The sequence below is a fragment of the Oncorhynchus mykiss genome, chromosome 11 (assembly GCF_013265735.2).
Source record: "Oncorhynchus mykiss isolate Arlee chromosome 11, USDA_OmykA_1.1, whole genome shotgun sequence".
NCBI classification, from domain to species: Eukaryota; Metazoa; Chordata; class Actinopteri; order Salmoniformes; family Salmonidae; genus Oncorhynchus; species Oncorhynchus mykiss.
In genome coordinates, this window is record NC_048575.1 from 39,835,984 (window position 1) to 39,851,274 (window position 15,291).

Sequence of the window (15,291 nt, forward strand, 5' to 3'; positions counted from 1 at the left end):
AAATTATCACTGAAAAAATGCATTTTGAGTTTACTTGGTTTATCTTTGTGTAATATTACAATTTGTTTGGTGATCTGAAACATTTAAGTGTGACAAATGTGCAAAAAAATAAGAAATCAGGAATGGGGCAAATACTTTTTCACAAAACTTATTTTGAATGAAAGCCAGGAATGAGTGAGTCACTCAGGCCTATGCTTTTCCTGACTATTTGAGTGTTTGTTTAATATCCTACTGATTCGGTGATCACCAATCCTGCAACCGCAAAATGTCGGATAAAGCAATTTCACACAAAAAAAAAACTTTTTTCTTCATCTACTTTTTAAGGAGATGCAGTAACGGGACCACACATACAGACGCATATACAGTATTTGTTCATTAACATCTTAAATGCTTTTTTAAATGAAATAATGATAAAGTCTTTCAAAATGCAGATGTTTATTTCAACTACATCTCAACTACAATATTTTATGTAACCTTTTGCTTTGTAAATAGCTAAATTTACCATCAAATATGGGCCTGGTCCCTGGCGAGAAATTGCTCCCCACACATGGAGTTTGAGGGGATGTTTGAGACTCGGCATGCTTGATCTTTTTTTCTGTAGCAATTTTGAGCAAATTGCTCAAGGGCCACGGTTGATTAGTCTGTGAAGATGACATCATTGAATGTCTTGCCAGCTTCGATCCATGCCTGGGCCTGCATCATGTGAAGTGCTTTGTTTGTCAGACGAACCATTGGGTCGAAACTTGAAAATGAGCCGGAGCTGAGAGGATCACCAAAACTAAAGGTATTTTTGTTTCAGTGTATTTTCACAATAACAAAAAATACATAGCCTATAAATGTGTAGGCATACTGTGTAATAAAATCGATAATTGTGTACTAAAAACGTGAATGTGTGTTTGAAGAGCATACAGCCATGCCGACAACCATCCATGGAGATCAGTGGACAAAGGGCTAGACAACGGGCCTCACCGAAAAAACGCATGGTTCCCAAGAAAGCGGTGAGTTTTGCTAGATTCTTAAAATGTGTTTCATAATAATTCTTAATTCATAATTTATCTACTGTTTCTATCATAGGCCACTGTAATCGATGGGGGCTCAGGATGGTATTATTCTGCTCATCTGATGAAGGTGCACACTTTGAAGACCGAGTTTGAGATATTGAAGGCAGACCAACAGAAAGAGAAACATTCTCTCAGGGCAGAGATACGGGCGACAGATGATGCATTGGACCAGAGACAAAAAAGCATTAAAGACAGAGCTAATGAGTACTTGAGGTCACTGAGAAAGTCTGGACATGGCCTGCTCTCACTTAAGTAAGGAATTAGGCACTTGTATGACGTTTACTATGTAGGCTACAGTAAACCTATTTGTCCTGTTGGTTTTTGTCAGACTGCACAGTAGCCTAGTAAACATATGCATTTTAAAACAGTTGTATTTATTTTAAAATCAAATTCAATAATATACTTGTACCACTGTAGATAATGTGTTTTTATTTTTTAGAATACAGTTCTCGGTTTACAGTAGTGATGGACAGTTGGAGGCATTTTGAAAACATGTTTTCAAACACTTGTTTTTCACAAGTGTAGCAGGTTGTGAACTCTGCACACAACGTTTCCATTCCGAGAATGAGAATGGTAAATGGCTGTATTAATACATTCACTCAGTACATTGGAATACAAAAGAAGCCATCAACCCATGATGGGCTATTATCAGGACAATGGACTCTTGCCAAGGAGGAGATGAATAAGGAGGGTAGGAGGAGCGTTGTATTTAAAGACACTGCACAGAAGCCCAACAAACAAGTGCATTTTGAAATAGTAAAAAAAAAATGAATTCAATAATAAAATGATTCTACTGTAGATGTATGCTGTGTTTTTTGTTGATGGCAAAGCCATAAAGTCTCTACTATTAAGCGCAGATAAAAATAAATGTTTCACATATTTTTAATTAATTCCTGAATTCAATTGCTTTAGCCAATTATTTTCTGTTCACTCGCAGTTGCTTACTAGCCTAGGCTACAAACAAATTATAATCAATCCCATATAGCCCTTGATGGGCTATCAGCAGGACAATAGACTCTTTCCGAGTTTAGGGACTTTCACTTCATCCATCTCTTTGCGTAGCCCACCAAATGCACTGTTTTCTAACCACATCTGGATGGATCCATAATGAATTACTATGGGAATAAATATATCACTGAATAACAGATATATTGAAATAAAGTAGGCTAATGAAGGCAACAAATTGTTTCTTACTGAAACACCCAAAGTCCTCCAATCGTTATAGTAGGATTTGAAGCAATAGCCTACCCTCGTGTGGTCAACTATTTCAGCACTGTTTCACGCTGCTTTGAGACAAGTGTTGATAAATCCATAATTTGACATTTTGGTCATTTAACAGACACTCTTATCCAGAGCGACTTACAGGAGCTATTGGGGTTAAGTGCCTTGCTCAAGATTATTCACCTAGGTGGCTCGGGGATTCAAACCAGCAACCTTTCGGTTACTGGCCGAATGCTCTTAACTGCTGGGCTAATGAATTTTTTTCACTGAATCTCCATTTGGGAATATTGGTTAGCTTACAATTAGGGTGTGGAAATGTTTGGAATATTTTGCTCTTTACTCGCAGTCGCTTAGTAGCCTTGGCCTACTCCTGACCGGTCACATTGTACACCGCTTTATTTTCTTAATGGAAATCCTGAGGCCTACATAGGCTACCTTTTCTATTTTCTTGGAATAGAAACACCATAATATTAACACATTTAATTAAGCTAAATATCTAACAGTATAAACAGCACAACAAACACTATAATCATTTAAAAACAAAGTATAATCAATCCCATATAGCGTAGCACCTCGTATTATCGGCATATTCAACAGCGTTTAAGAAATATATTACCTTCAACAGTGTTATCTTGTGATCAAGCCATCAATGTTTTGTGATTTTTGGTGTTGTACAAATGTTAGCTAAAGGGTTAGCAATTAGCAAGTTAAACATTTCAGTGGAAATACTACTACTATCAGCTTTCTGATAAGCGGATTAGCAAAATAATATGCCCTGTATTATCGGCATACGCTCCTAAAAGATACCAACAACTATTTAGTCCAATCAAGGTAAGCTAAATATGAAGTGGCTGTCCATGGTTCTGATTTTGTGTGTGTGTTCGTGCAAGTAGAAAAAACATGTTGACTCACCATACCAATGCCTTCTTCCTCTCTTTCATGTTGATGAAACAGTCTATGACTGTGTCATACAGTACACACTTTTATTGTTTTGTCCAAAGCTACCTGTCTAAAATGAATGCTCGCTAGCCTAACTTCCATTCATGGGCATCATTTGCTAGTTAACATTAGCCTTCTACATCTATTTTTTATTTATTTAACCATTATTTAACTAGGCAAGTCCGTTCAGAACAAATTCTTAGTTACAATGACAGCCTACCCCAGCCAAACTTGGACGACGCTGGGCCAATTGTGAGCCACCCTATTGGACTCCCAATCATGTCTGGATATGATACAGCCTGGATTTGAACCAGGGAATGTAGTGACGACCTTAGACCCCTGTGCCACTTGGGAGCCCATCTAGCTACACATTGAACTTCCATCCTCTCAGTCCAGGGGCACAATGTATGTATTTATTGTTGGATCAGAATCGCCATTATAATAATTGGACAGTACGAAGAATTAAGTAAAACCACAAATCCCTATCTCCATTCATGGTTAACTGAGGAAAGGGACAAGTTTAGCTAGCTGGCTAGCTAGCCACCAGAGGACAACAACACAACAGTATACAACAATTCAAGTTGTTTCTCTTGATGCAATGTGATAGGAGTGAAGCAAAATCCAAACTGGCTCCCCATGACATGATTTTGGTGCACCAGGACCATTCACAGTTGAGCTCATTCAGTTTAGCTTAATACTGATTGGCTACTATTTTATTGTTTTATCAAGGGAGGCCAAATGCTCGCTGACTTCCCTTATATTCAATGCTACAGGTGACAAAAATGTCCTACTCTTATGACCAGACAGCTAGATAGATGGCCGGTGAGATACATTCAATCTCTTGCGACTTGAAGGAAAATTATGAAAACACAGAGAAACTAAATATCAAATAATTCGTTTTTTTCTTGGTACATTCTTTTGGGGAAGCCTGGCTTCCCTTGGCATCCATGAGTACATGCCACTGCTATCCAGCGAAGTCCCAGCAGCGAGGTTATTCTCACCTGCAGTCTATCAGCAAAGTACACCCTATTCTGTTGATCGGGCCAGATAATACACACCTGATCACACCCACAAAGCCAGTACGCCTAGGCACCAAAAGGAAGACCAGCAGCAGTCCATTCAAGACTAGGCTGGACCCTACAAGGCTATGAGGATCTCCCTACCAGTCACATTCCAGTGCAACAGTGCCTTCTGACTTCCCCGGCCATGCCCTCAGACACCATGTGCCATCAAGTGGTGAAGCTAAGTTCACAGGTCCTTGATGATCCTGCAGAACTGAAAGGACTCACCCTCTGCAGCTTCACCTTTACAGATGTAAAGAACCACATCCCAGATCCTGCCCATTATGCTTCTTGAATGGAGCTTGTAGAGGCAACTTACCTTGACCTCCAATGGGCAGCGCTGAAGGATACCACTCTTCCCAAGCCTTCTCGCAGAGATGCAGAAATAACCCTCCTCAGACACTGCCAGGCTCAGTCCCTCAGAGCAGCCGACTCGGTAAGCCTTTGCTCCTGAGCTGGACCATGCAACCTCTAACTTTTTTCAACCATGACCCAGTGATCCCTAACCTGCTCTTTCTAACCTGCTCTTGATGGGATGGCAGGATGCACCCCTGCCTCAAGTTGCCTATGCACCTGACTCCATGGGTGGCGGAGATGTCAAGGACTTTATTCATCTATGAGTACCAACCCACACTACCATGGGAAATGTGTATTGTTGAACTGTATAAAGCCAAAGTAATTGAAGTCTGCTTTTAATGTTTATTGTGGATTATGTTTAATATGAAAAGAAAAGTGATCAAAGAGAAGTCCTGAATCTGAGCCTCTCTGACAGGAGTAGGAGTAGGAAGGATCGGACCAATATGCAGCGTGGTAAGTGTTTGTCATTTTAATCAATAGCACTGAACACTAAAAATACAAAGTAACAAAAAAAACAACCGAAACAGTTCCGTCTGGTAAACTACATACAAAGACAGAAAACAACTACCCACAAATCATAGTGGGAAAACAGGCTGCTTAAGTATGGTTCTCAATCAGAGACAACGATAAACAGGTGCCTCTGATTGGGAACCATACCAGGCCAAACACAGAAATACAAAAACAACACATAGAATGCCCTCCCCAACTCACGCCCTGACCAAACTAAAATAGAGACATAAAAAATAAACTAAGGTCAGAACGTGACAGAGCCCTTTGGCAGCCATCACTCTTCTTGCTAAAACCAGCCATACAGTCCTTTCAAACCAAACCATTTATATGTTTCTGCGTACAGTATGAAGGAAGTTAGGTGGTTTGGCGAGCCAATGTTTACTAGCATCTGACTCTGGGGAAGTAAATAAAGACCTTCATTGTCAAAATCCCAAATTCTCTCTTTAATACTTAGATTTTCTTTGCTTTGCAAAGACCTCAGGAAAATACCATAGAGCTGATTGAGATCTCTGACATCCAAAAACAACCCCCCTGTGAGGTGAACCAGAGGACAGACCTGCATTTATGTGGGGGATGTTTCTGATATCTGATCTTCTCCAGTGTGGACATCGACTGGGGATCCTAAACGTCAATGCATCTGTCTGACACAGTCACGGAGGAGGTTTATCTATGAGCTGTAAAGGAATCAGTACGATGTCAGGACCCGGTTACGAACCCGGGTCTCCGGTGTGAGAAACAGTCACTTAGCAAACTGAGCCACGAATAGTCGGCAGAACCCAGAAGATGAGGCAGACACAGCAGTACTTGAGACGGTGTTTTAATAAAGTAAAAAGGAAAGTTCTTCAGGCAAAAATATAAATCCACAACGTCCAAAGTAATTCCAAGAGAACAAAGGTAATCCTCCAAGTCAAAAAGGTAAATCCACAAGGTGATAGGTACAGCAGGAAAAAGCCTCAAAAGATAATCAAAAATAAATCAACAAGAACAAAAACAGAGTACCACAAGCGAGTCCAACAGGAGCAACAAATGTTCACAGGTGCTAACATTCAAACACAGAGCAAAGAACTGAGAAAGCTAAGGGTTTAAATACAATCAAGGGAAACTAGGCACAGGTGCAAATAACAACTGGGAACAAGGGAAAACAAAAGGGTCAAAAAGCACAATGGGGGCATCTAGTGACCAAAACAGGAACAACCCTGGCCAAATCCTGACAGAACCCCTCCCCCCCCTCCTCGGGACCGTAGCCTTCCCAGTCCACCAGATACTGCCAGGACCGCTGCACCCGGCGGGAATCCAGTATTCGATGGACGGTATAAGCCGGCTGGCCTCCGATGACACGGGGCGGAGGGGGAGGTCTGTCTGCCTTGACAAGGGGAGAAAAAAAACAACAGGTTTTAATAAGGAAATGTGAAACGTGGGATTAATCTTAAGGGATCTGGGTAAGTGTAGGCGATATGAAACGGGGTTCACTCTCCTGGCAACCTTAAAGGGACCAATGTATTTCTGGGACAGCTTCGTGGAGAGCCAGACTCTCTGGCCGGGGCGCAGGGTAGGCCCGGGACGGCGACTTCTGTTGGCTTGTTGTTGGTACCGCTGTGAGGAACGCAGAAGATTAACTTCTTCGATATAGGGGGCGCTCTTTTAATTTTTGGATAAAAAAAACGTTCCCGTTTTAAACAAGATATTTTGTCACGAAAAGATACTCGACTATGCATATAATTGACAGCTTTGGAAGGAAAAGACTCTGACGTTTCCAAATCTTCAAAGATATTATCTGTGAGTGCCACAGAACTGATGCTACAGGCGAAACCAAGATGAAATTTCAAACAGGAAATGCCCCAGATTTTGAAGGCGCTGTGTTCCAATGTCTCCTTATATGGCTGTGAATGCGCAAGGAATGAGCTTACACTTTCTGTCGTTTCCCCAAGGTGTCTGCAGCATTGTGACATATTTGTAGGCATATCATTGGAAGAGACTACATTTACCAGGTGCTCGCTTGGTGTCCTCCGTTGCAATTATTGCGTAATCTCCACCTGCGTGTATTTTTCTGTTTGCTTCAGAGGAGAAACCCAACTGCCACGAATGACTTATCATCGAATAGATATGTGAAAAACACCTTGAGGATTGATTCTAAACAACGTTTGCCATGTTTCTGTCGATATTATGGAGTTAATTTTGAAAAAAGTTTGGCGTTGTAATGACTGAATTTTCGGGGTTTTTTCTTAGCCAAACGTGATGAAGAAAACGGAGCGATTTCTCCTACACAAATAATATTTTGGGAAAAACTGAACATTTGCTATCTAACTGAGTCTCCTCATTGAAAACATTTTTTCTTCAAAGGTAAATGATTTTATTTGAATGCTTTTCTTGTTTTTGTGAAAATGTTGCCTGCTGAATGCTAGGCTTAATGCTATGCTAGCTATCAATACTCTTTTAAAAAAAAATGTTTACCCCTTTTTCTCCCCAATTTCGTGGTATCCAATTGTTGTAGTAGCTACTATCTTGTCTCATCGCTACAACTCCAATACGGGCTCGGGAGAGACGAAGGTTGAAAGTCATGCGTCCTCCGATACACAAACCAACCAGCCGCACTGCTTCTTAACACAGTGCGCATCCAACTCGGAAGCCAGCCGCACCAATGTGTCGGAGGCTACTCCGTGCACCTGGCAACCTTGGCTAGCGCGCACTGCGCCCGGCCCGCCACAGGAGTTGCTGGTGCGCGATGAGACAAGGACATCCCTACCGACCAAGCCCTCCCTAACCCGGACAACGCTAGGCCAATTGTGCGTCGCCCCACGGACCTCCCGGTCGCGGCCGGTTACGACAGAGCCTGGGCGCAAACCCAGGGACTCTGATGGCACAGCTGGCGCTGCAGTACAGCACCCTTAACCACTGCGCCACCCGGGAGGCCAGCTATCAATACTCTTACACAAATGCTTGTGTAGCTATGGTTGAAAAGCATATTTTGAAAATCTGGGATGACAGTGTTGTTAACAAAAGGCTAAGCTTGTGAGCCAATATATTTATTTCATTTCATATGCGATTTTCATGAATAGTTAACGTTGCGTTATGGTAATGAACTTGAGGCTATGATTACGCTCCCGGATACAGGATTGCTCGTCGCTAGAGGTTAAGACGGGTCTTCCTCCACGTAAGCCGACAGCGTCTGACGAACTTCAAGGCTGAAGGCCCTCCGACTTCTGCCTCCTGGTCCGGGAACAATGGAGGGGCATAGCCAAACAGACTCTCGTGCGGGGACATACCAGTGGAGGAGGAGCGCAAGGTGTTGTGCGCGTATTTGGCCCAAACAATGAAGGATGGCCATGTGGACGGGTTTATAAGGGCCATACATCTGAGGGTGGTTTCCAGCTCTTGATTCATCCTCTCTGTTTGGCCATTGGACTCCGGGTGGTACCCTGAAGATAGGCTGGCAGAGGCCCCTATGAGTTGGCAGAAGGCCTTCCAAAACCTTGAGGCGAACTGGGGACCTCTGTCGGAACACATATCTTGAGGAATGCCGAGGACTCGGAATACATGGTTAATTACCAATTCAGCCGTTTCCTTGGCAGAAGGTAACTTAGTCAGGGGGACGAACCTGGCCGCCTTAGAAAACCTGTCGATGATGACTAGGATAGTAGTATTACCATGGGACGGAGGAAGGCCAGTAATAAAGTCCAACGAGATATGGGACCAGGGTCTGTGGGGAACAGGTAAAGGGTGAAGGAGTCCTTGAGGGTGGAGGTGAGAAGATTTGCCCTGGCAGCACACGGGGCAGGCCTTGACGAAAGTGACAACGTCTTCTTTTATGGTGGGCCACCAGAACTGTCGCTGGATGAACTCCAAGGTGCGACCTACGCCCGGGTGACAGGTGAGGCGAGAGGAGTGCCCCCACAGAAGGACCTGGGTCCTCGCTGCCTTGGGGACAAACAACCGATTGGCAGGACCTCTTTTCGGACCCGGTTCAATAGCTTGAGCTCGTCTCACGGTATCCTCAACTTGCCACGAGATCGGGGCCACGATCTTAGCAGCAGGAAGGACAGGCATGTCAGTGTCGTCTCGAATGGCAGGAGCGTAGATTCGGGACAAGGCATCCGGTTTGAGATTCTTCGACCCGGCCGATAGGTGAGGATAAACTGGAATCGATTGAAGAAAAGAGACCATCGAGCTTGTCTGGAGTTCAACCGCTTCGCCTGCTGGATATACTCCAGATTTTTGTGGTCCGTAAGCACTTGAAACTGGTGAGAAGCCCCCTCGAGCCAGTGTCTCAATTCCTTCAATGTCATCTTAACCGCTAGGAGTTCAGGATCCCACACATCGTAGTTCCTCTCGGCCGGGGTAAGCCGGTGTGAGAAGAAAGCGCAATGGTGGAGCTTCTTGTCTTCACCCCTCTGAGACAGGACAGCTCCAACACCAACCTCTGATGCGTCTACCTCCACCACAAAAGGTTCATCCGCAGTCGGTAGTGTCAGGATGGGAGCAGAGAGGATGCGCTGCTTGAGTCCTTGGAAGGCCGTCTCAGCTTCTTTTCCCCACAAAAACCTTGCGTTGCCACAATTGGTTAAAGCTGAGAGAGGGGCTGCCACCAAGCTGAAGTTCTTGATGAACTTGCGGTAAAAGTTTGTGAAGCCCAGGAAACGCTGAACTTCCTTAACGGACTTGGGTGTGGGCCAATCCGCTACCGCCCCTACCTTCCTGGAGTCCATTTGGACTCGACCGGGTTCCACTACAAATCCCAGGAATTGTACTTGGGATGAATGGAATTCACATTTTTCCGGCTTAACGTACAAATGGCTGTCTAGGAGGCGTTTGAGTACTTGTCTGACTTGCTTTGTGTGTTCTTGAAGGGAGCTCGAAAAGATGAGAATGTCATCCAAGTAAACGAACACGAATATGTTAAGCATATCCCTAAGCACATCTTTTATGAGCGCTTGGAACACAGGCCGAAGGGCATCACCAAGTATTCGTAGTGACCAGTAGGTGTGTTGAAAGCGGTCTTCCACTCGTCACCGGGTCTGATCCGCACAAGATGGTATGCGTTCCGCAGGTCAAGCTTAGTGAAGACAACTGCTTCCTGGAGCAGCTCAAAGACTGTGGCCATAAGGGGTAGCGGGTAGCGGTTACGGACGGTTATGGCATTGAGTTCCCGGTAGTCGATGCAAGGACATAATCCACCGTCTTTTTTGGCCACAAAGAAAAACCCTGCTCCCGCCGGAGAGGTGGATGGACGCGTGAGGCCTGCTGCCAGAGCGTCCTTGATGTAGGTATCCATAGCAGCTCGTTCGGGAGGAGATAGGGAAAAGATCCGACCCCTGGGGGGGGCAGGTGCCCAGAAACAGGTTGATGGGGCAATCGTAAGGTCTATGGGGTGGTAGCATGGTGGCCCTCTGTTTGCTAAATACCGGGTTGAGGTCATGGTAACACTCGGGAACTCAGGACAGGTTGATGGATTCTAGAGACTCGGGAGTAGAACTCGGGGAACTCGGGAAGATACAAGTGGCTTGGCACGTAGGACCCCACTGCTTGATAGTGCCCACAGACCAGTCGATGTGAGGGTTATGGCTGTGAAGCCAGGGGTATCCGAGGACGAGAGGGATCTCGGAACAGGAGATCAGATGAAAGTTCATCACTTCCTGGTGTTGGGAAACTGAAAGTCGCAAGGGGGTAGTGACACAAGTAACAAGTCCAGATCCCAAAGGGCTTCCATCCAATGTAGTAACCCTCATGGGGTCACTTAGAGGTTCAGAGGGAATGCCATTCTCCTTCGCCCAGACACCCTCCATGAAGTTACCTGCGGCTCCAGAGTCTACCAAGGCTTGAAGGTGAAGCTTATGGTTGTCCCAGGAAAGGGTGACTGGAATGAGCAGACGGGAATTGGACGGATGGGAGGAGATTATGTTTCCCGTTACAGTCCCCCCAGGTCTGCACGGGACAGAGCGTTTCCCTGGAGCCCGGGACATGTGGAGCGGAAATGGCCCGGTTTGCCGCAATATAGACAACATCACTCCCTCATCCGGCGGTCTCTTTCAGCCTGGGAGATGCGTCCAATCTGCAGGGGTTCCGGTGGAACCAGCGAGGATAAAGGTGGGGATTCGGAGCTGGGACTGATAGGGGCTAGGGCGAGAGGTCTACGGTTGAGTTCTCTTTCTCAGACGCTGGTCAATGCGCGAGGCCAACTTGATCAGGGACTCGAGATTGTCCGGTGGTTCCCGAGTGGCCAGTTCATCTTGGATAGTTTTGGAAAGACCCTTCAGAAAGCACACCGTGAGCGCCTCGTCGTTCCAGCCACTCGCTGCTGCCACCGTGCGGAACTGGATGGCATAGTCCGTCACGCTGCGCCGACCTTGGCGGAGAGTCAGGAGCTGTTTGGCTGAGTCAGGGCCGCTTGAATTCCTCAGCAAAGGCAGAGTAGCTGGCACAGCAGGGACTTTGGGCATCCCACACAGCAGTAGCCCAGGCCACCTTTTCCCGACAGCAGGGTGATGATATATGCGATCTTGGACCGGTCGGTGGGAAACGACGAGGGTTGCAGCTCGAAGGAGAGAGAACATTGGCTGAAAAACCCCTTACAAGCACTCGGATCACCTGAGAACTGTTGGGGAGGCGGAAGACGAGGTTCAGCCAGGGGTTTAACTGCCACGGGCACGTGAATCTGAGGTACTGGGGGCGGGAGCTGTTGTCGGGGGAAGTCGATCAGATATCTACTATATGGAAGTCAGCATCTCCGACAGAAGATGATAATGTCTAGCCATTAAGGCCTCTTGCTGAACCAGAGCGGCTTTGTTGCGTAGGACAGTCCCCTCGTGGTGGGACAGCGTGGCAAAAAAGTCCTGGGAACTGGCTGCCTCTGGGTTCATTTTGGCTCTGTGTTTCTGTCAGGTCCCGGTTACGAACCCGGAAACAGTCACTGAGCAAACTGAGCCGAATAGTCGGCAGAACCCAGAAGATGAGGCAGACACAGCAGTACTTGAGACGGTGTTTTAATAAAGTAAAAAGGAAAGTTCTTCAGGCAAAAATATAAATCCACAACGTCAAAAGTAATTCCAAGAGAACAAAGGTAATCCTCCAAGTCAAAAAGTTAAATCCACAAGGTGGTAGGTACAGCAGAAAAAAGCCTCAAAAGATAATCAAAATAAATAAACAAGAACAAAAACAAAGTACCACAAGAGAGTCCAACAGGAGCAACAAATGTTCACAGCATCACTGGGGCTGGGTGCTAACATTCAAACACAGAGCAAAGAACTGAGGAAAGCTAAGGGTTTAAATACAATCAAGGGAAACGAGGCACAGGTGCAAATAATAACTGGGAACAAGGGAAAACAAAAGGGTCAAAAAGCACAATGGGGGCATCTGGTGACCAAAACAGGAACAACCCTGGCCAAATCCTGACAGTAAACTTACCCAATGATATTCCAAGATTATGTCACACCGAGATCCCGCAAATGAGGAAAGGTTGACATGAAAAGGCACATGTCTTTGCTTGGTAAAGCCCCACCTTATCTCAGCTCACTGGTCACCATAGCAGCACCCACCCGTAGCACACGCTCCAGCAGGTATATTTCACAGGTCACCACCAAAGCCAATTCCTCATTTGGCCGCCTTTCCTTCCAGTTCTCTGCTGCTAATGACTGGAACGGATTGCAAAAATCACTGAAGCTGGAGACTCATATCTCCCTCTCTAACTTTATGCACCAGCTGTCAGAGCATCTCACAGATCACTGCACCTGTACATAGCCCATCTGTAAATAGCCCATCCAACTACCTCATCCCTGTACTGTTATTTTTTTTATCTTTTGCACCCCAGTATCTCTACTTGCACATTCATCTTCTGCACATCTATCACTCCAGTGTTTAATTGCTAAATTGTAATTATTTCACCACTTTTGCCTAATTATTGCCTTTACCTCCCTTATCTTGGTGTTGTCAGTGTTGCAATCTACTGCAAAGATAGCCTGCAGAGTTCTGTCCTACTATCCAGGTCTGTACCCAAACAATTTGAACTTCTACTTTTAAAAATCCACCTCTCTAAAAACAAGTCTCTCACCGTTGCCACCTGCTATAGACCACCCTCTGCCCCCAGCTGTGCTCTGGACACCATATGTGAACTGATTGCCCCGCATCTATCTTCAGAGCTCGTACTGCTAGGCGACCTAAACTGGAACATGCTTAACACCCCAGCCATCCTACAATCTAAGCTTGATGCCCTCAATCTCACACAAATGATCAATGAACCTACCAGGTACCACCCCAAAGCAGTAAACACGGGCACCCTCATAGATATCATCCTAACCAACTTGCCCTCTAAATACACCTCTGCAGTTTTCAACCAAGATCCCAGCGATCACTGCCTCATTGCCTGCATCCGTAATGGGTCTGCGGTCAAACGACCTCCACTCATCACTGTCAAACACTTCAGCGAGCAGGCCTTTCTAATCGACCTGGCCGGGGTATCCTGGAAGGATATTGATATCATCCCGGCAGTAGAGAATGCCTGGTTATTTTTTTTAAATGCCTTCCTCACTATCTTAAATAATCATGCCCCATTCAATAAATTTAGAACCAGGAACAGATAATGCCTTGGTTCTCTCCAGACCTGACTGCCCTTAACCAACACAAAAACATCCTGTGGCGTTCTGCATTAGCATCGAACAGCCCCCGTGATATGCAACTTTTCAGGGAAGCTAGAAACCAATATACATAGGCAGTTAGAAAAGCCAAGGATAGCTTTTTCAAGCAGAAATTTGTTCCCTGCAACACAAACTCAAAAACGTTCTGGGACACTGTAAAATCCATGAAGAATAAGAACACCTCCTCCCAGCTGCCCACTGCACTGAGGATAGGAAACACTGTCACCACCGATAAATCCACTATAATTGAGAATTTCAATAAGCATTTTTCTACGGATGGCCATGCTTTCCACCTGGCTACCCCTACCCCGGCTACCCCTACCCCAACAGCACTGCACCCCACACAGCAACACGCCCAAGCCTTCTCCATTTCTCCTTCTCCCAAATCCAGTCAGCTGATGTTCTGAAAGAGCTGCAAAATCTGGACCCCTACAAATCAGCTGGGCTAGACAATCTGGACCCTTTCTTTCTAAAATTATCTGCCGAAATTGTTGCAACCCCTATTACTAGCCTGTTCAACCCATCTTTTGTGTCGTCTGAGATTCCCAAAGATTGGAAAGCAGCTGTGATCATCCCTTCAAAGGGGGACCCAAACTGACCTATATCTATCCTACCCTGCCTTTCTAAGGTCTTCGAAAAGCCAAGTCAACAAACAGATTACCGACCATTTCAAATCCCACCATACCTTCTCCGCTATGCAATCTGGTTTCAGAGCTGGTCATGTTGTCCGGGCCTCTGGCAGTCTCTATGAGGGTAACACAGGGTTCAATTCTTGTACCGACTCTCTTCTCTGTATACATCAATGATGTCGCTCTTGCTGCTGGTGAGTCTCTGATCCACCTCTACGCAGATGACACCATTCTGTATACTTCTGGCCCTTCTTTGGACACTGTGTTAACAACCCTCCCGACGAGTTTCAATGCCATACAACTCTCCTTCCGTGGCCTCTAATTGCTCTTAAATACAAATAAAACTAAATGCATGCTCTTCAACCGATCGCTGCCCTCACCTGCCTGCCCGTCCAACATCACTACTCTGGACGGTTCTGACTTAGAATATGTGAACAACTACAAATACATAGGTGTCTGGTTAGACTGTAAACTCCTTCCAGACTCATATCAAACATCTCCAATCCAAAGTTAAATCTAGAATTGGCTTCCTATTTCGCAACAAAGCATCCTTCACTCATGCTGCCAAACATACCCTTGTAATACTGACCATCCTACCGATCCTCGACTTTGGCGATGTCATTTACAAAATAGCCTCCAATACCCTACTCAAAAAATTGGATGCAGTCCATCACAATGCCATCCGTTTTGTCACCAAAGCCCCATATACTACCAAACACTGCGACCTGTACGCTCTCGTTGGCTGGCCCTCGCGTCATACTCATCGCCAAACCCACTGGCTCCAGGTGATCTACAAGACCCTGCTAGGTAAAGTCCCCCCTTATCTCAGCTCGCTGGTCACCATAGCAGCACCCACCTGTAGCACTCGCTCCAGCAGGTATATCTCTCT

General features: G+C 45.5%; 1 long non-coding RNA gene across 1 annotated transcript; it reads left to right on the plus strand.

The window, feature by feature from the left end:
* Nucleotides 1-222: 222 nt before the first annotated feature.
* Nucleotides 223-1,849, plus strand: LOC110536621. Its single transcript, XR_002475491.2, has 3 exons — nt 223-784; nt 903-998; nt 1,075-1,849. It is a non-coding gene; the product is annotated as an uncharacterized LOC110536621 (long non-coding RNA).
* Nucleotides 1,850-15,291: the final 13,442 nt, after the last annotated feature.